A 25,287-nucleotide genomic window follows, 5' to 3' on the forward strand; every position below is an offset into this window, starting at 1 on the left:
TCCAGTGGCGGGCCTCAAAAGCTACTGGCTCCAAGTAAATACATGCACAGGCCCTTTAAGAGGAATGCCTGGGACTCTAGAATCTCTTTTTCCTCTCAGGCACAATTAGAGAAAGTAATGTATTTTTAAAGTACATGATGTTGTATGTTAGATATTAAAGAATTATAAACTTTTAGAACTAAAGGAGCTTTAAGGATTATAAAATAAAATTCTTTAAAAAATAGATCAGTGATCTGAGCTTCCTCCAGCCCCCTACTTAAAAAAAAAAAAGAATTACTCTTTTAGGAAAAAATGGCAACATTCAAGTACTAGACATTTTAACAATGTTTTCCTTGTCTGCTCTAAATAAGTTTTAGAATCACTTGTCTGGTTTTGGGAAAAAAAGGCAGGATCACATTGATTCTGTAGGTCTCTGGGAAGTATTGCTATCATAACAATGTTAAGTCTTCTGTCCACAAACACAGGATTTTCCCCATTCATGTAGGTCTTCTATAATTTTTTTCAGCAATGTTTTATAGTTTTCAGTGTGCAAGTCTTACACCTCTTTGGTTAGATTTATTCCTAAACATTGTATTCTTAAAAATATTATTATTCTTAGAGCAAGGGGAAGGGAGGGAGAAAGAGAGGGAGAGAAACATCAATGTGTGAGTGAAATATGCTTGCACTGTGACTGACCTGCAACCCAGGTATGTGCCCTGACCAGGAATCTAACTGGCCACCTTTTGCTTTGTGAGACGATGCTCACCCTACTGAGCTACACCTGTTAGGGCTGTATTCATTCATTCATTCATTCATTCATTCATTCATTCATTCATTCATTCATTCATTCTTTTTAGAGAGAGGGGAAGGGAAGGAGAAAGAGTGGGAGAGAAACATCAGTGTGTGGTTGCCTCTCATGTGTTCCCTACTGGGGACCTGGCCTGCAACCCAGGCATGTGCCCTGACTGGGAATTGAACCGGTGAGCCTTTGCTTCACAGGCCCATGCTCAATCCACCGAGCTACACCAGCCAGGGCCTGGGCTGTATTCTTTTTGATGCTGTTGTAAATGGTGTATTTTTTAAAATTTCCTTTTCAGATTGTTTATTGATAGGGTTGGGTTGGTGAAAAAGTTTGGTTTTTTTCCTGTACAATGGCTCTAGTAGTGCTTAGTTGTCTTAAATTTTTATTCAAAACAATTTAGTTAGATTGCATTGTGACAGCCATCACAATTTTAAAAATCCAAATTGGTGAATTTCCATGCAGCCATTTTAACATTGAAGATGGAAGAAGATGCCCAACATTTTTGGAGTATTATGCTTTATTATTTCAAGAAAGGTAAAAATGGAACTGAAATAGAAAAAAAAAGATTTGTGCAGTGAGTGAGTAGAGAAGGTGCTGTGACTAACAACAGAACATGTCAAAAGTGGTTTGCAAATTCTTGGTACTATTGACATTTTGGCAAAGAATTCTTTGCTGTGATACTGTCTTACCCATTGGGAGATGTTTAATAGTACCCCTGGCCTCTACTCATTAGAAGCCGATAATGGGAGATAGCTGACATACTCAGAATATCCAAGTAAATAAAGTTATTGGTGAAAATGAAACATGTGTCTTTTATTTTACGGAGTAAATAAATGGATTTCTTTGCCACCCCAAATACACAAATACAATGGACTTTTTTGTATGTCAGTCTTGTGTTCTGCAGCCTGTGGTGTTATATTCATGCATTCTAATAGTTTTGTGAAGAGTCTTTAAGGTTTCACATGCTTTTTATTTTATTTAATTAATTAATTTTTTAAAGATTCTATTTATCTTTAGAGGGGAAGGTAAGGAGAGAGGGGGAGAAATATCAATATATGGTTGCCTCTCATGCGTCCACTGCTGGGAACTGGCCTGCTCCCCAGGCATGTGCCCTGACTGGGAATCGAACTGCGGTTGTTTGGTTTGTAGGCCCACACTCAATCCACTGAGCTATACCAGCCAGGGCTATTTTATTTTATTTTTAAAAAGATTTTATTTAGAGCCCTGGCTGGTGTAGCTCAGTGGACTGAGCGCGGGCCTACGAACCAGAGTATCGCAGTTCGATTCCCAGTCAGGGCGCATGCCTGGGTTGCGGGTCAGTTCCCAGCAGGGGACGCATGAGAGACAGCCATACATTGATATTTCTCTCCCTCTCTCCTTCCCTTCCCCTCTAAAGATAAATAAATAAAATCTTAAAAAAAAAGATTTTATTTATTTATTTTGGTTTTTGGAGAGTAGAAGGGAGGGAGAAAGACATCATGGCTCCCCAGTGGGGACCATGCGAGAGGCAACCACACATTGATGTTTCTCTCCCTCTCTTTCTCCCTCCAGTGTCTATGATCCGATTGTAAAATGGTGAGGCCAGAAGTGCACACTAGAGATGGACAGATCACAGCATGCATATCTGTCTCTCTGTGTCTGTCTGTCTGTCTGTCTATCTATTGAGTTTGTATTTAGAGCGTGATGCTGAGTTGGAATTTTATGGGTTTTGCTAAAAGCTGGAGATATTTATAATGTTTACTGATTTAGAGCCCAGGAAAAGCCGTTTTATGCCAGTTAATCTGGATTTCAAGTATGTGTGATGTCTAAATAACTGTCCCTTATTGTGGATTATTATTATTATTATTGAAGGTGAGTTAGGGAGTAAGGAAGCTTGTAAACTTCAGAGTTGTGGATTTATTTCCTGGTTGAAAGTCATTGCTGGTTAATATTTTATGGAGTCAGAACACTGAGTTGGGTATGTCTTTTGTTAAACAGGGACCTTTTTTTATAGTCTGCTCCCAGTCACTTTCTCCCAGTTTGATTTCATGTTTTTATCCTTCTAATATTCAGGAATTTCCAGTTGTGTTCTAGTTTCCCTTTTTAGTTTTTTCTTTGTAGCTATGCATCTATTTATTTATTTCATGATATCATGGTATAATTTCTCTTTTTATTGATAGTATTACTATGTTCATATGGCAAGTCTACAGTGCTCACTTGATTTATTAGATTTCTTGTATATAGGAAGTTTGAGAGGCTTCTAAATAAATTTTTTATAGTTATTTTGCAAGATTATATGTTGTCATTTGCTCTTTCTGGATATTAAACTTTTGGTTTACCTTCAAATTGTTGAAATTGCTGCATTTTAATTTAAAAATATTTGATGAACAAAAATAAAGGTTTTAGTTTTCTGTATACTCTAAATTCTTAGTTGTGAATAATAGAAATAGATTATTTTAGTTAATCACTAAATGGAAGAGTGGCTAGTTTAAAATTTAGGGACTAGGGGTTAGTTTAGCTTTCAAGTGGTGTGGTCCTCACTTTGTGTTCCTCTTCACTCTCTGTCGGGGCATTAAAAGGGAGTGAGAGGTATACAGCCTCTGCACTGTTGGCATTTTGGAAGACTGTAGTTAGTATATCATGTGAGCTGCAGGGGTTATTATGGTATAAATATAAGAACCAGTTCTTTATCCCCGGTGTTCTAGCCAACCCTGCCTTACCAATGTTGTTGAAACCTCTGGGTGTGCTTTCCAGTTGGTGTCTACCTCCTACCTCCTAAGAGGAAGCATTATTTTGAATTTTGTATTTCATGATTATTTACTTTTCATTGACAGTGTACTGTATACATATTAAATCCAATATATTAAGTTTCATGCGCTTTTGAAAGTCACAAATACATTCAATATATTCCTCTAAGACTTTTTTTCATTCACTGTTGCGGTATTTATGTTGATATATATGTAGTTCTAGTTTAGTAATTAATAAAGAGATTGTTTACCTGTGGACTGCTTCTGTAAGGAATGAATTGGAAGGAACCTCTGCTTCATGAGCTTTAGCACCGTGTGCTTGCCACAGTATCCAGCCAACCCCCAGACAACATTTGTTAATCACATTAACAAAATGTTCAGACTTTTCTTAGGGTTGCCCTGATCTTCCCGCTTCTTCTGAGTTGTGTAGGAGGAACTCAGATGCGTGGTAGGAGGCTGGAATCACGTTTCTGAACTGGAGTCTCCTGAAGCACATGGGTCTGAATTGGGTCCTCCCCCCTTCCAGAGGGAGAGATTGGGTAGAGTAGGGTAGGTTAAGGGTTGTCAGGAATGTCCTGCTGTGATGGATGATGACCTGTGAGCAGACTGAAAGTGGAAGAGAGAATGTGGGCAGTGTTGTTGAGATGGAGGGGAAGGTGTGTAGTCCAAGGCCTTATAAAACAGGGAGTTGAGGGGAGTGGTGAGTCAGGACCTAGGGGGCTGTGGGAGGGAGAGAGGTCAGCCCTGTGCGTTTTGTGAGCCAAAGGGAGAATTCTGCTTTATTCTGAGTGTGAGTGGAAGTCTGCAGAGGATGCAAAATGCACAACTTTGGCAAAGGTTTAATAATTGTGAGAGTTCTGTCAAACTACGAGTAAGAGAAAAGTCTGTGAGTAGTCCCTCTGGGGCCCCAGTCCTAAGGTTCCACTTCTGGGGAGAACGACACTTGAGTGTTCTTTCTTCAACCTGTTCTTTCCCACAGTGCTTTCCAGGAAAAACTACTGAGAACAGAGATTTCCAGTTGAATAGTGTCCTAAAACAAATAGTAAGGTGTGAGCCTCTTTCCTGGGCTTTACTCTTTCTTTATAACCCAAAGTCAGATAAGCATCTTAAAAACTTTTTGCTTGTCCAGTGTTAAGTGAAATAAAACAAGATAAATGGTTGTTCAAATGGAGAGAGACAAATTGTAGACAGAGCTGAAGTAAGAATTATTATTTACATAATATAATTTATTCTCGTTTCAGAATATATATCACACTGCTCTGGACACACCTCTATTGGATTTAATATACAGTCCTTATCAAGATCGACTTTCAGCTATGGAATCGGTAAATACTTCATTGCATTACCTTTTCTCAGTTTGTGTGTGTTTATTTTCATTGGTTTGTAGAAAGGAGTGTCAAAATGGCTAAGCTGCCAAGTTGGTTTCCTTGGGCTTGGTAGAGTTTGGGCTGTTTTTGAATTTTGTTCTGGATTTCACTTAGATGAGAGTGTTTCAGAAGTAGTGGTAATGAGCTGTGTGGAGTTAAGAAGTAGCATTCTTGGTGTCCTAGTGAGGAATTTTGCAGAAAAATTAAACAGGTTAGTAGCTGGACCTGAAGGAAGTTTGCTTCTTCTCAACTTCCTTTACCTTAATTGTACCATCCCCAAGTAGTCTGGAGGCTATTGGGATTTTGTGCTTGATCACTGTGTTTGTTAGTCTTGTGCTTTCTGCACCTTGTAACACTTTGCATGAATGAGAGCTTCTCTAGTCTGAGAATTGTCCCTTCTCTTCTGGGAGAAGCAATGAGGCCTGGTTGTGCTCTGGTCTAAGTGTCCTGTGCAGATACACAGTAGCTGCTGGTAGTCTTGGTAGCTACTCCATAGTATTCCTAGAAGTTTGGGGGGTGGGGGAGAGGGGTGTGTGTGTGTGGGGAATGGATTTTTTTTTTGCTAGGTTGCCCTGATTCCTTGCCTCCTAGGAATTACTGGCAATTTATGAAAGGGGTGGGGGGCTGTTTCTTTAGACACTCTGGTCTTTGATCTGACCCAGCACCTGCTGTTCCTGACTCAAAGCCCTTTCTTGGGAGATGCATCACATTGGTATACACTTTTTCTCTGTTAGGTTGATTGGTAACATTTGGAAAGAAAACTCTTCATCATTTTAGGTTTTTTTTATGCCATTGCCATGTATAGTATTTTTAAGCATACAGTCCAAAAGTGTATTATCTTTTCGTGTTGTTGTTCCTAACAGACATGAAGGAAACCTTTCCCGATACTTGGTTCGCAAGTGTTCTTAATCTAACAGAATCTGTCCTTTATTTTAACCATCAGCAAATCCGGCCACTTTTAAATGAACCTGGCTGTTCTTGTTGACTTGACTGAAATATATATTTTTAAAAGACTTTGTTTATTTTTAGAGAGAGGATGGGAGGGAGAAAGAGAGGGAGAGAAACATCTATGTGTGAGGGAAATATCAATTGGTTGCCTCTCCCACATACCTCAACCAAGGACCACTATGGGCCCTGACTGAGACCTTTTGGTTTGTGAGATGATGCCCAACCCACTGAGCCATACTAGTAAGAGCTTGAAATATTTTCTTGGAAATGGGGATAAGGCTTGATGGAAAAGATACTTAGATATCCCTGACATTAGGACTTAGAATTCTTTGCAGTTAGAAGAAGCCTAGAAAGTGGGGGTGTTGATGGCCAGGTGGGATGGCAATGGGCTTTGTGACACCCTGGGAATGCTTCTCAGGCGTTCCCAGGATGTGCACATAATCTCAGCTTGGTTGTCATAGGTTACCCGGGCAGCCTTTGAGAGACTAGGTGTCTTTAAGAGACCCATACCTGGAGGTTGAGCTGTGCCTTTGTTTGGAAACTATAATATTGGCCTTAATTTATGACAAGACAAAATTCTGTTTAAATTAGGTTTTTAATAAGTATTTGGTGATTCCTGATTAAAAGAAAACAAGTTGTCAGCAACTTTTTGCTGACAGATTCATCGCTTGCCCTAGTTGGTCGAGTGGATTAAGAATAATGGCTGTGTTAATGTTTACAATTTTATGACATTTGAAGGATTGGCTTTTTTCTTTTTTACCATACCACAGTAATAGTTCAAGGTGTCTAATGCCATGTATCACTTTAGTGAACCTTAAATATTTAGTTAATAAAAAATCTGCAGTGTTTGGATTGAATAAAGATAAAGGTTCTTACTGACATGAGGTGCTGGTGTGACTGCCTAGCAAAGGGGTGTCAAACTTACTTTCACCAGGGGCCCTATCAGCCTCTCGGTCACCTTTAAAGGGCCGAATGTAATTTTAGGACTGTATAAATGTAACCTCTCCTTAACAGTTAAGCGAGAGCTTGGCACTGTTGCTAGGTAGAAACAAGGTGCCAGGTTGAATAAAACAAGGTGCAGGGCTGGATTCGACCCTCGGGCCTTGTGCTTGCCATCTGTGGCCTAGCAGATGGATCTCCTCCTGGGTCAGTGACCCTAATGTGTGAGAGAAGGGGCCAAGGGTTAGGTGCTGTAGCAGTATGAGTGGCTTACTGAGACCTACCCTCTAGGACCTATTCTGGCATCAAATGGCAGAATTTAAAAAACAATTTTGGCCCTGGCTGGTGTAGTTCAGTGGATTGCACGTGGGCCTGCGAACCAAGGGATTGCTGTTTGATTCCTAGTCAGGGCACATGCACTCTCTCTAATAATTTTTTAAAGATTTTATTTATTTATCTTTACAGGGGAAGGGAAGGAGAGATGGGGAGAAATATCAGTGTATGGCTGCCTCTTGTGCATCCCCTGCTGGGAACTGGCCTGCAACTCAGGCATGTGCCCTGACTGGGAACCGAACCGTGATCCTTTGGTTCGCAGGCCCGCACCCAATCCACTGAACTACACCAACCAGGGCTCTCTAAATAATTTTTTTTAAATATTTTATTTACCTTTAGAAGGGAAGGGAAGGAGAGAGGGAGAGAAATATCAATATATGGTTGCCTCCTGTGTGTCCCTGCTGGGAACTAGCCTGCAACCCAGGCATGTGCCCTGACTGGGAAGCGAACCGTGGTTGCTTGGTTCCCAGGCCCACGCTCAATCCACTGAGCTATGCCATCCAGGGCATAATTTTTTAAATATATATATCTCACTATTTTTACTTTTTATTTTGACCATTTAAGGTAGACTCTGAGTCATTTAAATCAGATTAAAATCACTTTTTGATGGGTAGTCTTGTTAAAGCTCCTTTATTGATTTTTGGGTGGATTCTGTGTTGGCCCTGAGATATTCCAGGTGTGGTTGTGGTTGTTTACAGGGGTCTGTGGTGACTGGTACTAGCTTTTTGATCTGGTCCTGTGCCTTTAATATTTTGAGCCTTGGTTCTTCCCTGCTGAGTAGCAATGGTGATACCCATTTAAAAGGCTTCTTTAGAGATTGTGACACTGTTTATGGAAATACAGCTCCATGAAAATATAAACTTTAGGTCTAGCTAGTTGTGGCTCAGTGGATTGGGTGCTGGCCTGTGAACCAAAGGGTTGCCGGTTCGGTTCCCAGTCAGGGCATATCCCTGGGTTGTGAACTGGGTCATCAGTTGGGGGCATGTGAGAGGCAACCAACTGATTGATGTATCTCTTGCACATCGATGTTTCTCTCCCTCTCCTTCTCCCTCCTTTCCCCCTCTGTCTAAAAATAAATAAATGGAATCTTCAAAAACAAATAAGTAAATAAATAGAAAATATAAACTTTAAAATAATTGGATTTAGGTATTTTTTTTTTAACTCTAGCATAAAACTAGTTTCAGCTGACAGCTGGTGTAATTCTTACTTTGTTAACATCTTTCTTGGTAAAGGAGAAAGGTCAGGGCCTTTTTGGAGAAGTGATGAGATAGAAATGGCTCTGTATAACACACCTTTCACCAGGTTTAGACGAGTATAAATATGAGAGTCAGAGTGAGTGAGGCCAGGCTGCTTGTGAGAATTGTTCTCTAGCACTGACTGACCTAGGTGGCATATGACTGTTCCATTTATACCTACTGTAAATCAGGAATTTCAAATTTCGTTTCCAAAAACAGAAGGGTTTCTTAAAGTGGCATGTTATAGTAATAATAAAGGCAATGTTATTTTTATGAAGAGAGGCTTAGATTTAATGGTTAATATTTTTGATTGAATACCTGTAAAGGAGAAACATGATCACTTTTTGACTTGCTGAAACATTGAACTTTCAGGGCACGTGGAAGAGTAATGTACATTGTCTCTCAGTATCCCTGGATGTGATGCTGAGCCAGTGCACTCTGAACTGGTTGTGCTCATTATAGAGAGGGGTGCACTGCTGATACTAGACCCTGAATCCTTGAGAGCTTGAGGTCTTGATGGCAACAGAACCAAGTCCTGCATGAGCAGCAAGGTTGGAAGGGGAAAGGGAGTGGGGGAGGTGGTCCAGTCCTTGATACCCCTTCTGACAGAGAATGCCTTGTCATCTGTTATTGAAGCAGAGAGAGAAGCTTTCCCTAGGCAGGCCTCTATTGTATGGTAGGACTGATTCTTTCCACCCCTGGTACTAGTTGGCCACTAGGTACCTTCCTGGTTAGGGCATATGAAGTTGCTGTGGCCTAGGTAGCTGGCTGGGTTGGGTTGCACGTTGTAAGGATTATGTATGTCCTGATGCTAATTCATTTGCCTTTTTAACAAAGAATTTTTTAAAGAAATTAAAAATAGATAAAGCCTACTTTGTTGTATTATCAAAGAGATATTTGTAGGTAATTACGCCAGTATAATGTACTGAATTTTTTAGAATAGTGAATTTTTATTTTATTTTAGGGTTCTAGGGGATATTCTCTGGCTGTGTTCTTTTAAATTGTTTGCGATGTACAGAATATTAGATATCATTTAAATTAGATTTCATTAAGTGCATCTTTTTTGTTAATATAAAAATTGACAATTGCATTCAAACACTTTTCCCCAGCAACTAACTCTTGTTCGCTCAGCTCAGCCCTTATAGAACTTTGGTCCTCTTATTCTGAGATACTTGAATTGCTGGAGACATGCTGGGGAGAGGATTTGGAAAGTAGGCAGGTCAGAGCAGAAGGGGAACCTCATCCCGGTAGTGGGTAAGTGCTGTGAGTTCTGGCTGTAGGGTTTTCTTTCCCGCTAGATGCTTCTAGCTGAAACGAGCCTCTTGGCTCTGTGACCCCAACTGCATGGGGAAGAAAGACATACCTGCTTAGGACAGAGAAGAGTTTGTGGGCTGTTTGTAATCCCTCATTTGTTAGTTATAATATTACTCTTATTTTCCTTTCATTGTTCACTATAGGGATTCTCATGGAAGCACCACATTTTAAAGCTAGCCGGAGGGATATCTTCTATTTTTTATATTTGAAGTTGAAGACATTTGCCTGTATTCTGACTTAGAGTAAATACTCCACAAGTTCTTTTAAAACTGAGCTGACTTTAACTGCTGGAACAACACCTGAGATACATTTCCTTCCTGTGGTTCCTTGCTGAATGTAACTCAGGGAAGGTGGGCTCTGTGCAGCTTGAAAATGTTTGCTACAGGAGTTCCATGTGCAGTTCACTTGATCTTGGTGGGAAGAAGGTTGCAGGAGGAAGGCTCTGTGACAGTGGGGTCATGTCTGGTGGTTGGCCAAGACAGTCCGGAGGTGCCTTCATGATGGGACTGCTGAGAATTCCAGTCTTTTCTCCACTCTAAAATAGGTATCTTGATTGTTATTTTTATTACCTCGTGGAAGAAAGGGTTTAGGATATTATTAATGTCCAAAAAAAAAAAAGGAGGTGTGGGATGGGGTCTGTATTGTACACTATTCTAAATGCTCTTTGGTACAGGCAGGTCAATCTGCACTATCTTAGTTGTTACAGAAGTTTCCCCCAGCTGTGTGAGGGATATTAAAGATGAAGCAGAATTCTGGCCAGCATAACAAGTCTGAAAGGGAAGCAAAGCAGAATAATGATCCAGTTCCTGGGCCTGTGATTATACCGGCCAGTGCCAGAGGTTGGGGAGGGCAGGTGATTCTGGATGTGTGTGCACACATTGGTTGCAGCGAAAGCATGGAGTCCTGAACCTTGGGCCAGGTGACTGCTGCCCTTCCTCTGTATCTCACTCTGAGGAAACCAGATGTTAGAGGCTGGGTAGCCAGAACATGTTGATTTTGGCACTGGGAGCTGCCAGGTCTTGGCTCACAATGTGACTTAGTGTGTGGGGCTCTGCTTAGAAACATACATGAACACACGTGCATACATGCATTTTCTTTCTTTCTCAACACTGGCCTCTCCATGTTTCCCTTTATAGCTCTGCTTCTTCCTTCCCTGCTTTCTTTTTAAGCTCAGAGTCTCTGTCTTGGGCCTGGGTTGAAGCTCCTATAGGCTTAGTGGTCTCTTTGCCTAAGCAGCAATAGAAAAATAGGTAAAGAAGGGAAATGAGAAAGGGTTCTTTGGAAATCAAATGATACTTTTCTTTAAAAGCTTTTGGCTTTGTTGATCTTTTATTAATGAATAGTTACTTTATTAGAAAAAATAAGCTTCAAGGCCCTTGTCCACATCTGGGAAAGGCAGCAGCTGCAGTCTGGATCCTGGGTATTTTCAGAGGGCAGGAAAGCAGAGAGCTAGAGGGGTGGGTCGAGGGCAGTGTTTTCCCTTACTGCCTGCTCTCTGTGGGAGCAGATGCTCGATTGATGGTGGCCTCAGCTTTGTGGGGCATCTTACATCTGGTATGTGGGCCTGGAGACTCCCACCACTATCTTTTACGAGTCTTATCCTTTGTCTGTTTCCTTCATCTCCTGGATATGGTCAGACTCTAAACTTACTCTTGTTCATTTTTTGTTACTAGAAACCAGTGTTCTAAACATTGTGTCCTAGTGGCTGATCTGATACTACCTTTAAGACAGATGACCTCATGAGAATATCACGTGATCAGGTAACCATACCCACATGACTGGGTTTAATGATGTGCCCATCTTATATTAAATTCTGCCCTGTAGCAGAACAGCAAACAATGTTACAAAGTTAGACTGAAATTGACAGTTGAGCTGAAAGATGCCAGTTTAGATATGACCAGATTTTATTAAACCCTACCCAATCCAAGGGTATTTTAGCATTCTGATACCATACTTTAAACTTCAGTGTTATAATTAAAACTTACATTAACATAAACCCTGGCTGGTGTAGCTCAGCGGATTGAGCGTGGGCCTGTGAACCACACGATCGCTGTTTGATTCCCAGTCAGGGCACATGCCTGGGTTGCAGGCCAGTTCCCAGTAGGGGACTCACAAGAGGCAACCTTACATTGATATTTCTCTCCTTCTCTCCTTCCCTTCCCCTCTAAAGATAAATAAATAAAATCTTAAAAAATAAACAACTTACATTAACATAAAAACCAATTTTCCTGTTATTTTGAAAAGTTTACTGTCTTACCTCCTACCATACTCTCTACTCCTGTGTAGTTTCCATATGGCACTAGTCAGAGCAGTACAGGTGCTCCATAGGAACACTGATTGTAGCATCTGGAGAAAGAATGAAGATAAAGTATTGATAGGTAGGTCTCTAACAGTTGTTTGTGAATTGTGTACTGGAGTTTGTAAGTTTGGGCTTTATTGCAGCCCAGAGACTGGTCTAATACTACAGTCTCATAGACAGTCTTTGAGCTTTTGAGTTCTATGGGGGAAAAACAGGGGTTAGACAAAGATTTGCCACCTAACCTGGAGTGGCACAGCTGGAGAAATCATATTTTGAGTGAGTGTTTGTATGGTATTTGGGTTTCTCTGATTTATTTAACTTTGTATGATGCCCTGTAGGTCCATCCATGTTGTTGCAAATGGTAAGATTTTATTCTTTTTTATGGCCAAGTAATATTTATATATATATATATATATATATATATATATATATATATATATATATATATATATATATATCTCACAACTTTTTTTTTATCCACTCATCTGTTGGTAGGCACTGGGTTGTTTCCATAGCTTGGCTATTACAAATAATGCTGCAGTGAACATAGAGCTGCTATCTCTTTTTCAATTAGTGTTGGATTCTTCAGATATAAACCCAGAAGTGGAATAATTGGGTCATAAGACGGTTCCATTTTTTTAAATTTTTAAGGACTGTCTATACTGTTTTCCATAGTGACTACATCAGTCTGCATTCTCATTAACAGTGATGAGGGTTATCATTTCTCTGCATCCTCATCAACACTTTGTTGACTTATTGATGATAGCCATTCTGACAGGTGGGGGGTGATAATCTCATCGTGGGTATTTATTTATTTTAAAAGATTTATTTATTTTTAGAGAGGAAGGGAGGGAAAAAGAGAGGGAGAGAAACATCAATATGTGGTTGCCTCTCACGCACCCCCTACTAGGGACCTGTCCTACAACCCAGGCATGTGCCCTGACTGGGAATCGAATTAGCGACTCTGTATTGCAGATCGGCACTCAGTCCACTGAGCCACACCAGCCAAGGCTCATTGTGGGGTTCTTCTTCTTCTTCTTCTTCTTCTTTTTTTTTTTTTTTTTTTTAAAATTTTTAGGGTTTTTTCTCACCTGATAATTTATCAGCTTGAGCCTTTTCTTTTTTTCAATTTCAATGGAAGACGCAGATTTATTGTATGAACAAAGGAGTTAATTTCTTTGCTCTGAATGTGTTGTCCAGTGCCCCTTACACTGGTGTGCTGGGTACATTTACCCTTGGGGTTGGGGCAGTGAGCAGTGGAAAACACCACACTGCAGCCTCCTGGACTCCCTGACCTTCATTCTTGCTTTCTCTCTCCAAACCTCTGTGACCATATCATCTTATATTAGTCTTCTCCTCACCATTCTTTTTGGCTCTTTCATTATGTGCCAACGTTTCTCAGGGTTATCCTTCGAGTCCCCCTTCTTTCATGCCCTGCCAGGGCTGCCCACTTCTCTTCTGTATTCTGATTTTGCCTCCTGGAGGGTGTTGCTTCTTGTTAGAGCAGACTGTATCCTTCGATGCTTGGTGGTAGTGAGCTCCAGGGAGGCACTTACGCCAAGCTTTCTTAAAGAAGTCATCCCTGCAGATGACATATCTGCTCTCTGGCTGATATGCCCCTGGCTCTATCCTTTTCTGTTTTCTGTTGTCCCCCACCCCAAGACCTTAAGTACCAAGGATTGCCTCACCACTGCTGTCCTGTTTCCATGGCTCATGGAGTTGCCTTCATCCTGAAACCGAGAGGGAAATGAAGTGAGGGGGACATTCCTAGGGGAAAGCTAAAGCCTTCTGTTTCTCTGGGGAGGGGGAGCTGAAAGGGGAGGTGGGAGTTTCTTCCCAGGCTGGCTCCCTTTGTTCTGGCGTTATCTCTCCTGTTGTCATTAGAATTCCTTTCTTTCCCTGATGCCTGTGGTTTCTGGTTAGGGAGGTTATGTATTGTTTGGTTATGGTAGATAAGTTCTGCTATTCACTAGCTGGTTGTAAATTGCTCAAATTGTTTGGCCTTGTTTAATGTTCTCAGTTTCACAATTCCACTTGCCCAGGAATTTTCCTAGCTTCTTACTATTCTGTATTGTTTCATCACTCTCTTCAGGGCTGCAAACTTGTGTTTTTTCTCCAGGACTGCCTACAAGTCCAGGAATACATTGGGTGGTTTGTAATTGGGTCTGTCTGCCCTCCCCCATGGGTAGTGTTGGTAAGGCTGTACTCTGTAGTGCAGGGGTATCAAACTCATTTTCAGAGGTAGCCACATAGCCTTGTGGTTGCCTTCAAAGGGTTGAAATAATTTTTAGGACTGTATAAATGTAACTGCTGTATTTTTAGGACTATAAGACACACCTAGTTTTTAGAAGAGGAAAGTAGGGAGAAAAATTTGAAGCAAAAAATGTGGTAAAATATTTAATGACATAAATAACATAATATTTCACAAATGTAAATGTAAACTACATTTACTAGTCAGGTAAGCTACAATCGGACTATAAAATGCACCCCACAATTTTCAGGGGGTGCATCTTATAGTCAGAAAAACACGGTACTCCTCAACTGTTAAGGAGTTGAAATTACATTCAGCCTGACCCTTCAAAGGCAGATGTGGCCGCCCCCACTCTAGTGGTGTGAAGTGTGTACCTCTGCCTGTTATGTGTAGCCTGGGGGTATTTTTTTGTGCTTTGGTTGGAGTTGTGGGAATATAATGTGTCTGACCACCATGCTTGTGCTGAACCCATGGGCTTTCATCTTACAGCACTAATCTCTTGCTGCGTGTTTATAATTAAGAAACAGAAAACAGAATGCTAACCAGATTTAGAACCTTAATGATATTGTGTCATAAGGTTTTCTGGGGATCTGTTGAGATTCACTGTAACGCATCTTATATATGTTGGGGAGTGCTAGGAGAACACGAGAGCAATTTGAGCTGTATGTGCTAGAGGTGTCTGGGCTAGTCCAGAGGATACTTTGGAATTTCCAGTAGCACATTTTTGTTGTTATTTTTGTTTTTAAGGTTTTATTTATTTATTGTTAGAGAGAGGGGAAGGGATGGAGAAAGGGAGAGAAACATTGATGTGACAGAGAAAAAACATCAATAGGTTGTCTCTCATATATGCCCTGACCAGCGACCAACCTCAAAACCCAGACATGTGCTCAGACCAGCAATCGAATTGGCAACTTGTGCTTTCTGGGACACTGCCCAACCAACTGAGCTGTACTGGGCGGGGCAGTAGCACATTCATAAGTACACACCTTGTTTTGAATTGAATCGTCTGTCCTTAGGAAGCAGGCTAGGAAAGTTACTTTGTAAAGAGAGGCTCCTGTAAATAGCTGCTGTGCAAATGTGCACTACAAAATATTTCTCTTCCCTGTATTACCTAAGCAGGGCATCTATTATAAGGTAGTAAAAATTATTTGAGAGCACAGATTTGGTGGGAAAAATACTCTTTAAAGTCATTTAGAATACTAACTATAAGAAGTATTAGAGGGGAGAAGTTTTTATTTAAAACTTTCCTCCCCTTTTGCCCCAACAGTTTCACCAGATTAATCAGTAGGTGGTTGAGGTGGTGCTTTAGAACAGCCTGTGAAAGTGGCCTTGGGCTGTGGTCTTGACTGTGACCCTGGGGTGGGGTATAGGCAAGAGAGACTATTAGATTTTTTTTTGAAGTCTGATTTCAGGTTTACTTAAAACAAACTACATTTATGGTGGTCTGTGGTTACCACTCCATTGCTAATGAATTCACATTGCCCACTCAAGTAAAGAGGGTTGATCAGAAGTCAGTAGTATATTTATTTACATGGTGCCCTCTTATTGGGGAGCATTTTGAAAATCAAATCATCCATGTGGAAACATGAAGCCTTGGATCCTTATAACAGTAGCTCAGTGAGATTGAGAGAGGAAAACTTGGAATTGGCCTCTGTGTTCTTAAAAACACCACCCCTCTGGGTTGAAGTCTCTAGTAATGATTTCATGGTCAGGATTCAGAATGGTGACTGTAACTGTGCCCTCCTGGAAGGGGCCTGACGCAGGCTGGGGCTCTGGGACCGCATCGGCTTTAGGATTGCTTGTTGGCCTCTTGTAGGGCAACTCTTCATTCTCTTCTGTTTTGTACCAGACCCTTGAAACTGACCCTCAGTTTTCTGAAGGATACCAGAACAACACAACTTTTTGTGGTTATTAATCTTCTACAGCAAAGTTTTAAATGGGAGCCATAACAGGTTTCTTCATTTTTCAATGTTTTCAGTGAAGGCATTGCCTTCCTTGCCTTTGGCTCCCTTCCCACAGATCCATTTTCTTTAGTTACAGAAGTTGGTATTTTCTAAAGCTTTTGCTCAGGAGTTATAGTGCCTCAGCGTAGGTGTCTGAGGAGAGCTCAGTGGGTCCTGGCTCTCTGGCTGGAGCCTCCAGGGACTGTTGCCGGCTTACGGCATTGTTATATAAACTGTTGACTTCTGAGAGGACTCCTTTCTTTAAATAAACTTGTCTCCTCAGCAGTGCCTGACCCACAGCTTTTTTGTTTCCTGTTTTGAATTCCAGTTGTACCTGTGATAGGGTTTGGCTTGGGGTTCTTTCATCTCACAGTCTCACACCTGTCTGTGCCCTGTGACACACATGTTCCAGACTGGAGCTCCATGCCTCAATTTACCTACTCAGTTGGCTCCCTTGCTCTGAGCTTGGCTGCCTGAAACAGCACAGACACTCTGGGAAAGCCAGATGAGGAGGGATGTGGTCTAAGACTTGGCTGGGACCTTCAGCCTCGGAGTTCTTGTGGGGCCATATGAAGACCAGACAGGAGTGAGGGCACACAGTGATTGTTTTAGAACCTCTTTGTCTGAGGCTTTGACCAGTCTGAATTGGAACATCAGGTGGCCCTGAGACATGTGGTATCTACCTACATGTGAATAATTTTTCTGAAATGTTTTTCCTGGAAAGTTGAGGAACATTTCATGCAGTGTAATTCATAATATCTCTGTATATTAATGTTAAGGTCTTACCTTAAGATTATTTACTGTCCCAGTTGTCTAGGTGACTTCCTTGGGCAGTTCCCAGTTAGAGGCCCTGGGGTCAAGGCCTCAGGGCCTGCTCTAAACATTATTTGGAGGCAAGAGAAGAGTCAATCAAAAGGTTTGTGGGAATGGTTCTGTTTTTTGTGCTCCCCCTCACTTCAGGAAGTTTCACCTTCTCCAGAGAACCTTGAATCACCCGTTCTAACATCACTTCATTCCTTCTACTGCTTCTTTCCCTGTAATCTTAGCTCTTGAGGCTTGTTTCAGTCATGCATGCTTGGGGCCTTTAGAGTTTGCTAAATTGGTTTGTTCCAAATATTTGTCAGTTTAAAACAAATAAATTTTGGTTACTGTTTGGAGGTTGTGGATAGTCTTGGGCAAACAGGATGTGGGATTAGTAGGGAATAGGACTACTACCAAGAATTTGTTCTGTCTTTTTAAAAATATATTTTATTCGTTGTGCTATTACGGTTGTCCCTAATTTTCTCTCCCCTTTATTCACCTCTGCCCTGCACCCTCCCTCCTACCAGCATCCCCCTCTCCCCCTTACTTCACATTCATGGCTCGCACGTATAAGTTCTTTTGCTTCTTCATTTCTCATACTATTCTTAATCTCTCCCTATCTTATTTTTTACCTTCCTTTTATGTTTCTTATTCCCTGTATCTTTTCCCACATTCTCCCCCCTCCCCATTGATAACCCTCTATGTGATCTCCATTTCTGTGATTTTGTTCCTGTTGTAGTTGTTTGCTTAGTTTTTGTTTTTTTAAGTTCAGTTGTAGATAGTTGTGAGTTTGTCATCATTTTACTGTTCGTATTTTTTATCATCTTTTTATTTCTAGATAAGTCCCTTTAACATTTCATATGTTAAGGGCTTGATGATGATGAATTCCTTTAACCTGATCTTAACTAGTCCAGAGGACTAGTTAAGAAACACTTTATGTGCCCTTCCATTCTAAATGATAGCTTTGCTGGATAGAATAATCCAGATGAAGGTCCTTGCCTTTCATGACTTTGAACTACCTCTTCCCAGCTCCTTTTTCCCGGTAAGGTTTCTTTTGAGAAATCAGCTGATAGTCTTACGGGAACTCCTTTGGAGGTAACTGCATCCTTTTCTCTTGCTGCTTTTAAGATCCTCTCCTTCTCTTTAATCTTGGACAATGTAATTATGATGTGCCTTGGTGTGTGCTTCCTTGGGTCCAAATTCTTTGGGACTCTGAGCTTCCTGGACTTCCTGGAAGCCTATTTTCTTCGCCAGATTGGGGAAGTTCTCCTTTATTATTTGTTCAAATAAGTTTTCCACTTGTTGCTGTTCCTCTTCCCCTTCCAGTACCCCTATAATTCGGATGTTGGAGTGTTTAAAGATGTCCTGGAGATTCCTAAGCCTCTCCTCATTTTTTTGAATTCTTCTTTCTTCATTCTGTTCTAGTTGAATGTTTATTTCTTCATTCTGGTCCAAATTGTTGATTTGTGTCCAGGTTTTTTTCCCTTCACTGTTGGTTCCTGTACATTTTCTTTTATTTTGCTTTGCATAGCCTTCACTTCTTTCTCTATTTTGCAATCATACTCAACCATTTCTGTGAGTGTCCTGATTACCAATGTTTTGAACTCTGCATCTGATAGGTTGGCTATCTCCTTGTTGCTTAGCTCTTTTTCTGGATCTTTGATCTGTTCTTACATTTGGGCCGTAATTTTTTGTCTCTGTGCTCCTGTTACCTAGTAAGGGCTGGACTCTCAGGTATTCCCCAGAGTGGGGCAACCCTCTTGACTGCATTGTGGTGCTGTATGTAGGGGAGGGGCCAGAGAGGGAACAGTGTCACTTGGTCGCCTCTTCCTAGGCTTTTAGTCACTGCCCCCACTACCCACAAACAAATTGGGCCTTTGGGTGCTGACTGCTGGGTGGGTGGCTTTGTGTACATTCTAGGACTCTGTGGGTCTCTCCAACGAACTCTCTTGTGAGGAGAGGCATTTCTCACGCTGCTGCAACCCTCATAGGTTTTTACAGCCAGAGGTTTTGAGGCTTTATTTCCCCACACTGGAACCCTGGGTTGTACGGTCTTATCTTCTTCCCCAGTTGTTCATTCCCATTTATCTGCACACAAATATGGGACCACCAGGTCCTCCAGCTGACACCTTGCCCCTTGTCCTATCTTCTCTGATTGCCAGTCTCTGTCCTTCCTACCAGTCTAGATGAATATTTCATCTTTCACTCCTTGGTTGTTGGACTTCCATAGTTCAATTTTCTGGCAGTTCTGGTCATTTTTTGTGTTTAAATTTGTTGTTGTCCTTCTTTTGCTTGTGTGAGGAGGCAAAGTGTATTTACCTACACCTCCATCTAGCTGGAAGTCTGGAATTTGCTTTATGTTTTCACCTCCATACTTCTCAGTAGAATCAATTGAAACAGCTGCCTAGCAACTTAAAGAAGCATTCTATCTCCAGTACCTTATTGTAGTCCAAGAGTGTATGGTTAATTAGAAATTAATGTCAGTAAGGTAACTCCCATTTTATCTACAAAGAGCTGGTTAAAATGAAGTGTAGGTATCCAAACATACTATTACTTTATTTTGTTGAAAGGGCAGTTCTTTCATGCAGTGGACTATATAAATCTTGTCTTTATTCTAAGAAGTTATTCTATGTAGTGTTTTTTTTTTAGAGAAATTAGGTTTTTCTCTCATTGAGGTTGTTTATGCACACTGATCAGAACTTAACTAGTATCAGTTTGATATGGCTGCTGTAACAAGGTTCCCCTCACTGGCCAGTTTAAAGAGCAGGAATTTATTTTCTCACTGTCCTGGAGGCTAGATTGAGACTGAGGTATCGTATCAGCAGAACTGAATCCTTCTGCTGCTGAGGAGAATCTGTCCATACGTTTTTCCTAGTCCTACTAGTTTGCTGACAGTCTTTGTTGTTTCTTGGCTTGTAGAAAATAATCTCATCTCTTTTTATATCTTCACATGGTGTTTTCCGTGTATGCGTCTGTCTTTGTCCAAATGTCCCTTTTTTATAAGGAAACCAGACACACTGGGTTAGGACCCGACCTATAATGATTGTATCTTGACTACATCTGCAGTGATCCTGTTTCCAGGTAAGGCCACATTCTGATGTACTGGGGCTTAGGATCCCAGGCTATCTTTTTCAAGGGGGATACAATTCAACTGATAACACCTAGTAAATGAGGTTTAATATAAAGAAAATAAAAATATGTGTAGTTCTACCAAAGGTAAACATCTAAATTGAAATTTTTTGATATGTCTCATAATTTTCACGAAATAAAAATCACAGTATATAGAAATTTTCATAGTCTGCATTTTAAAACTTAGAATTAATTTCTTATGACATTAATCTTCAAAATATGACCTTTAGTCATTTTTAATATAGAGAGAAATGTATAATGTACATGATAAAATTTTAAGTTTCACATTTTCTGATTTTTGAAGAAGGGGCCTTGTCCACTTCCACCTTGGTTTATTTTCCATCTTAGTGGGAGCATACAAGGCATCAATCAGCACAGTTAGTAGATGCTTTGTGAGGTTGGGCCAAGGTGACTTGAGCTTGTGTGTGAACTCCAGGAGGTCAGAGACAGCGTGAAAAGCTGTTGTGGACATTGGAGGGTCCTCATGAAGTGGCGTGTCTGGGAAATAGGCTGGTTAGGGGGCCAGGGCCAGGAATTTTCTAGGCTGTTCCTGATGGGGGCCTGCCTCAGAAGAGATTGCCTTTGTTATGTAAATCAGTCATTCTGTTCTTGGGTCCCTCTTCTGGGACCTCAGTTCTCCCTGGGAACCGACCCAGTACTGTGAGCCTGTTCTGCTGCACATTATTTTTTTCTGGCAGGAGAATCACTCCCACTCTTTTTTTTTTTTTAACAGATTATTTTTTAGAGCAATTTCAGGTTTATAACAAAATCGAGCAGAAATAGAGAGAATTCCCATATACATGTCCATTCCCAATCTTCCCCATTATCAACAATCCCCTGCCAGAGTGGTACATTTTTTTACAATGAATGAACCTACAGATCATCATCATCCAGAGTCCACAGTTTATATTAAGACTCATTTTTGGTGTTGTACACGTGAAGGGTTCATTGTATTATTCTCCAGAGTAGTTTCACGGCCCTAAAAATCCTCTGTGCTCCACCTGTTCATCCCATCCCTTTAATTCCTGGCAGTCATTGATCTTTTCTTACTGTCTTCATAGTTTTGTCTTTTCCAAAATGTTGTATGATTGGAAAACTACAGTATTTTGCCTTTTTATTCTGGCTTCTTTCACTTAGTAAATATGTATTTAAGATTCCTTCATGTCTTTTCATGGCTTGACAGGCTTTTTTTTTTAAGTGCTAAATGATATTCCATCATGTGGATATCCCACAGCTTATCCATTCACCTACAGTAGGGCATCTTGGATCACTTTTCAGTTGCCTCTCTGGACTTTGGAGAAACCAACAATAAACAAAACCACTTTCTAACCTTGTAACTCAGTTCTGACCTCTCTGAACTGCTTCGAAGAGAGCGGCTATTCCTGCCCCAAACTTGTGCTGTGTTGTGTGTTCAACTGGTTCCAAGATCCCTGGACTGTGAAAGGAGGACATTTCTCAGGAATGATGCAATCCTCCATGAAAAACCTCAAATACCCTGCATCGAAACCATTCCCACAACATTTAGACATTGCATAGTTGGTGAGAGAAAGATGGGGGGGTGAAGGGAGAGAAAGAGAAAGAATGGCCTTAGGCTGTAGTCTCTCTGGGGTATCTAAGAGATGCATACCTAGTTCAGAGATGTGTGAGGCCCTCACTGGGATTCCTTGGGAAATGTATGCCCATACCACTTAATTTTTTTTCAGTCACTAGACATTCTTTCCTTTATTTTTATTTTTAATCCTCATCTGAAGATGGGTTTTATTGATTAGAGAGAGAGAGAGAGAGAGAGAGAGAGACAGCAAGACAGGCAGACATAGATGTGAGAGAGAGATACTGACTGGTTTCCTCTTGTTAGTTCCCTGACCTGGGATTGAACTGATAACTTAGGTGTGAGCTCTGACTGGGGATCGAACCTGCAACCTTTTGTTGGGATGACTCTCTAACCAACTGAGTCACCTGGCCAAAGCTAGAATAGTAATTTTAAAGCTGGTTTTAGAACACTGAGAATGTATTGGGGATTTTAGTTGTTATCAGATTCTTCAAATATAACTTAAAAAAAAATTCCCACCCAAGGATATGTTTTTTGAATTAGAGAGAGAGAGAGAGAGAGAAAGAAAGAGCCAGTGTGCATGCACCAGATTGGTTGTTTGCCTCTCTCTCTGACTGGAATTTGAACCCACAATCTAGGTATGTGCTGTGATTCAGAAACAATCCCACACCTTTTGGTGTATAGGACAGTACTCCAACCAATGGAGCCACTCTGCCAGGGCTCCAAATACAGTTTAGTTTTACTCACTAAGTCAACATACACAGGGCCTCACGATCCTTTCTGGTTACTTTTGAAAGTGAGCTCTGCAGGCTGATTAAGCAACAGAATTGCCTCTGAGGACACTCCCACCTCTAGCCTCACCCCCCTTCTTGTCTAACATTGAATCCTACCAAACAGAGTAAACGTCCAGGGGTGAAGGACTGTGTCCTGGGCTGGTAGCCAGCCAGCTTGGGATGACTTGGAACTGGTGCATTCATCCTGCAATTGCAGCTTCCCCTCTAGGCTTTTATACTTGTCACATATGTAACGTGATTTTGGGTCTTTTCCATTTTGACATTCAGAGGCCAGTACTGGGTCTGGGTCTGCGTCTGCAAAAGGAGGCTCTGAAGTTTGAAATATTGAGTGTCATGCTGAGCAAAAGGGACAAAGTCTTGGTCATGCCTTAGCCAGAGGCAAATAGGCCTTGTTGTATGCACCCTGTTCCATCCCATTGGCCAACTGGACACACTCTGCTGGTCTTCATATATCTGAGTTGGAGGTGGCTGCATTTCCCTTTCCTGAGAAAGAAGCGTGGACAGCAGAAAGGTCTATCTGGTGAGGCCTGCCTCTGCTTTTGACATGGAACAGCACTGTGTTGGGCATCTGGAATTACCCCAGGGAGATGGTCAGAAAGCTGACACTTCTTTGGGAGAAATGCTCAGATTTTGTATGTGTATATCTTTCCTCTCTCCTCATCTAGTTTGAGAGCATTTGTGCTGGGGCCCATGGAGCAGGCCATCCAAATTAAATTAGGGTCTTGTCATGTGTGAGGTCTTGACAGGGTCTGCAGTGGAAGTAGGGTCCAGGACTAGCCATCTCTCTTGCATGCTCATGGGTCCTGGGCCTGGCCACTACACTTTTTCATCTCAGGAATTTTTCATTAATTTTAGGGAGGGAGAAGAGACCCAGAAAGAGAAGAAGAAGGAAGTGACAGAAAAAGAGACATTATTTTATTGTTCCATTTCTTCATGCATTCGTTGGTTGATTCTTTTTTCCCATTCAAAAATTATTTTTTAAAAATATATTTTATTGATTATGCCATTACAGTTGTCCCATTTCTCCCCCTTCATTCCCCTCCACCCTGCACACCTGCTCCCACCCACCTCCCCCCCCTTTAGTTCATGTTCATGGGTCATAAGTTCTTTAGCTTCTGCATTTCCCACACTACTCTTGCCCTCCCCCTATTTTCTCCCCACCATCTATGCTTATTCTCTGTACCTTCTCCCTTCCTCTCCTCCTTCACTCCCCTGTTGCTAACCTTCCATGTGATCTCCATTTCTGTGGCTCTGCTCCTGTTTTAGGTGTCCTCTTAGTTTGCTTTTGTTTTAGGTGTGGTTGTTAATAACTGTGAGCTTGCTGTCCTTTCATTGTTCATTTTTTTAAATCTTCTTTTTCTTAGATAAGTCCCTTTAACATTTCATATAATAAGGGCTGGGTGATGATGAACTCCTTGAATTTGATCTTATCTGAGAAGCACTTTATCTGCCCTTCCATTCTAAATGAAAACTTTGCTGGATAGAGCAATCTTGGATGTAGGTCCTTGCATTTCATGCCTTGGAATACTTCTTTCCAGCCCCTTCTTGCCTGTAAGGTCTCTTTTGAGAAATCCGCTGACAGTCTGATGGGAACTCCTTTGTAGGTGACTGTCCCCTTAGCTCTTGCTGCTTCTAGGATTCTCTCCTTCATTTTAATCTTGGCTAATGTAATTATGATGTGCCTTGATGTGATCCTCCTTGGGTCCAACTTCTTTGGGACTCTCTGAGCTTCCTGGATTTCCTAGAAGTGTATTTTCTTTGCCAGATTGGGGAAGTTCTCTTGTTCTCTTTTATTATTTGTTCAAATAAGTTTTCTACTTGTTGCTGTTCCTCTTCCCCTTTCGGTACCCCTGTAATTTGGATGTTGGAACGTTTCAAGATGTCCTGGAGGTTCCTAAGCCTCTCCTCATTTTTTTGAATTCTTATTTCTTCATTCTTCTCTGTTTGGTTGTTTCTTTCTTCCTTCTGGTCTACTCCCTTGATTTGAGTTCCAGTTTCCTTTCCATCACTACTGGTTCCCTGTGCATTTTCCTTCATTTCATTTAGTTTAGCCTTCATTTTTTCATCTAATTTGTGACTGAAATTAATCAGTTGTGAGCATCCTGATCACCCACCAGTGTTTTGAACTGTGCATCTGATAGGTTTATTATCTCTTGGTCGCTTAGAAGTATTGGCTCTGGGGCTTTGAGCTGTTCTTCTGCTGGAACCATAATGTTTTGGTCTGGTCCTGCCGATATGTATGAGGGGTGGAGCCTTAGGTGTTCACCAAGGCGGGGTAACCCAGTGTCTGGGTTGTGATACTTTATGTGGGGGTGGGGTCAGAGAGGGAGCAATGGCACTTGTTCTGCCCTCTCTAGGATTTCAGTCCCCCGTGCCACTTCCCACAAGCAAATTGGGCCCTTCTGGTGCTGGTTCCTGGGTGGGTGGGCTTGTGTACGTTCTAGGACCCTGTGGGTCTCTCCAACAAACTCTCCTGTGAGGCCGGGAGTCTCTCCTGGCATCTCAACCCCAGCAACTTTTTTCAGTCGGTGCTTTTAGGATTTATTTCCCGTCCCTAGGGCCCTGGGTTGTGCAGTTTGTCTCACTGCCCTTTTTTTGCCTGGTTTATCTGTGCGCGAATGTGTGTCGACGGTCAGCCAACCACCTTGTGCACCTTACTGGGTTTGCTGGTTTCCTGTTGCCACCACCGCCGACTCCGCCCCTCTTACTGGTCTGAATGAATGGTTAGTTGTTGTCAGACATTAGTACAGTTCAATTTTCTGTTTGTTCTGGTTGTGTTTTTGTTTCTGAATCTTTGTTGTCCTTAAATTTGGTTGTGTGAGGAGGTACAGTATTTTTATCTACACCTCCATCTTGGCTGGAAGTCCAAAAAATTATT

General features: G+C 41.4%; 1 protein-coding gene across 7 annotated transcripts in view; it reads left to right on the forward strand.

Annotated features, from left to right (window-relative positions):
- The window catches only part of ANKRD11 (ankyrin repeat domain containing 11), a 243,221-nt gene that overhangs the window by 75,855 nt on the left and 142,079 nt on the right, over positions 1-25,287 (forward strand). For 4 of the 7 annotated variants that reach the window (XM_053666584.1, XM_037142309.2, XM_037142308.2 and 1 more), the window contains exon 2: positions 4,749-4,832. The exons of 1 other annotated variant lie outside the window; for it this stretch is intronic. The gene's annotated coding sequence lies outside the window, so the exon portion shown is untranslated. Of the gene's footprint in view, positions 1-4,748; positions 4,833-11,316; positions 11,404-25,287 lie in introns of all 7 variants that reach the window. 2 more of the 7 variants (XM_053666583.1, XM_037142310.2) reach the window with 1 other exon arrangement.

Source organism: Artibeus jamaicensis, unplaced genomic scaffold, assembly GCF_021234435.1.
Source record: "Artibeus jamaicensis isolate MK-2021 breed Jamaican fruit bat unplaced genomic scaffold, CSHL_Jam_final contig_464, whole genome shotgun sequence".
NCBI lineage: Eukaryota > Metazoa > Chordata > Mammalia > Chiroptera > Phyllostomidae > Artibeus > Artibeus jamaicensis.